Here is a 2,384-nt window from a genome sequence, read left to right as displayed (position 1 = left end):
AAAAAAAAAATAAAAGTTGCAGCAGGTTATCAATATTGCTTAAACTGTACAGGTGGTCTAAAGGTTATTTGTTTTCTGTTAGCATATGTAACCAGAACATAACATGAAATATTTATACACCCTATACATTATGCAGGCTGGGAATGCTCTGCAGAACAAAACTAGTTTTAAAAGGTTTGAAAGATAAAATTCACAAAACAGGGGATTTGTGAGGGATCAACTCCCAACAAGTATTTGGTACACAAACATGATGACACAGACAAGTAGTATGAGAACTATGCACAAAAATCTATTTCTTCTATACAATCCACAAGTCTTACCTTAAAAAACCTGAGTTACACCTTGTACAGTCATTGTAATGTCACAGCGGCCTAAAAGCCCGGACTTTACGCAGAATTAGGTACAATATACACAGTGACGGGTCAGCAGAAATTACCTGACGTCTCTTGTTGATCATTAACAGTCAGCGTTGCTCTATGCAGGAGGGGTACATGCAAACAGTCAGTAAACTGGTTTTATTTGTAACAGACAATAGAAATTGCACAAGGTTCCATACTTATTACTGACTGGTGTAGTTTGCCTGGAATTCTCCTTTTATTATATCAACTCAAGAGAATACCTGACATAATGGAAAACAGTTCTCTGTGGGATGGACTAACATTTTTGTGTATGTGGCTTATACATTCACTGCGACAGTAGCCCAAAGCACCTTACACCACAATGATATCACAAACTATCAATCTATAAACATTTCACATATAAATAGAGGAAGAATGAAACAAGTATTCATATACAGAATCCAATTTACCTTGTACTTATGTGCACAACCATCAAAATATAAAAAGTCACCTTTTATTTGGTTATTGGCACTGAAATGCTGGGGGATTCCCTAGAATACATACATTTGTCCACACTGGATATAGGACATTTACATATCATAATTACCTACCCTTTGCATATACAAAAGGTGAATCTGTATGGGGTCCTATAACTTTTTCACATGATCCACACATTTGTTTAAATTTGAAGATATTAGAATCAAATGTAAAATACTTTAAAATACTTTATGCACATCACAAAATATTGTGTTGTTCACATGAGAACTAAAACTATTGCCAAAAACTCTATGTAGTTTTCTGTGGTTTATTTATTTTTGGTGTACTCTACTGTCATGTGCTATATCACAACGCACACCTACCTGCGCTCCCATTTGCTGTGATGCCGACCTACTTCATTACAATATATTTGGCGGATTGCAGCAAAATACATTTGTGAGGACATCTAACATTGCACCTAATGCAATGTTTCTTATACTTGTGTGTCACATATAAACTATTGTAAACTACACAGCAACTTCGAGTTAATAAGCCCTCATACAGTCGTTTCTCACCTGCCCTATGGTACAACAAGGGCACTTCTGGAAAACTTCTAGCCAGGGTTCAGAAGCCAATGTGGTGTGTGCTTGGTACTCTTACCATGAACGGCACAGTGTTGTTACCAACTCTCTGCTATAAATAGTAGATACGAGTACTACGGAATGACAGCAGATAAACACACAACACAGGCCAGCTAAACCACACTGGATATACATAGCTCGGGTGACCACACACCAGCTTTGCTGATGCATCTAATACCAACACTTTGTAACTGTAAACCTTCACTTATTCTAGTTACATCTAATGCGGCTATAAAGATATAAAGCTACTTTAATTTCTAAAGCCAAAACTATTTTTGCTTAGAGAAGAATCACCAGAGTTAAAGCTGCAGATCCAAAATTTTGAATGGTCTGGTCACAGAACAGAGGGGAAACATAATTGCTCTGATGACAAATGCCTAAAAAGTTTTTGTTCTCACTTTGAGAGAGAAAGAAGTAGACATTGCGACTGGTCTGTGGATATTCAACAAGCTGCAAAGAAGTTGAAGTGTGGCGATACTTCTCTCATGGGCAGCATTAGGTTTAATAAATTTGTGTTACAGTAACGTCTGTGGGAATGGTTTAGCCCCAGCGCACCCCACCTGATGCACACCCATGACCCTTTCGACTGTTAACCAATCCTCCTTTGACTATTTTCATTTGCATATTAGACACACCTTACAAGAAGTAACATTTTGGAGATGATGTGACCCATAGAATTCAAGTGTTTGCATATTTATCTGGTGGTGGTAGATATATACAGGCCCTGGAAAGGAGCATAGTTGCCAACGCTGAATATAATCAGTAGAAGAATAAAACGTAAAGAAGGTTTTTTTTGGCAAAAAATAAATTGTATTAATGATTACTTCTCATAATACATATCATAAATCAATGCTTTGAAATGACTGGAGATACAGGTCCAGATCATTACTGTTTTGCCCGATTTAGGCTTCTTCGCGGGTAAAGTTAC

At 37.1% G+C, this 2,384-nt stretch overlaps 1 protein-coding gene across 1 annotated transcript in view; it reads right to left on the bottom strand.

Moving 5' to 3' along the window:
• The window catches only part of MTUS1 (microtubule associated scaffold protein 1), a 120,123-nt gene extending 119,711 nt beyond the window's left edge, over positions 1 to 412 (bottom strand). The window contains exon 1 of the mRNA XM_072406168.1: positions 321 to 412. The gene's annotated coding sequence lies outside the window, so the exon portion shown is untranslated. The remainder of the gene's footprint in view (positions 1 to 320) is intronic.
• Between the last annotated feature and the right edge of the window lie 1,972 nt (positions 413 to 2,384).

Source organism: Pyxicephalus adspersus, chromosome 3, assembly GCF_032062135.1.
Source record: "Pyxicephalus adspersus chromosome 3, UCB_Pads_2.0, whole genome shotgun sequence".
Lineage (NCBI taxonomy): Eukaryota > Metazoa > Chordata > Amphibia > Anura > Pyxicephalidae > Pyxicephalus > Pyxicephalus adspersus.
This window is presented reverse-complemented; position numbering and strand designations above follow the sequence as displayed.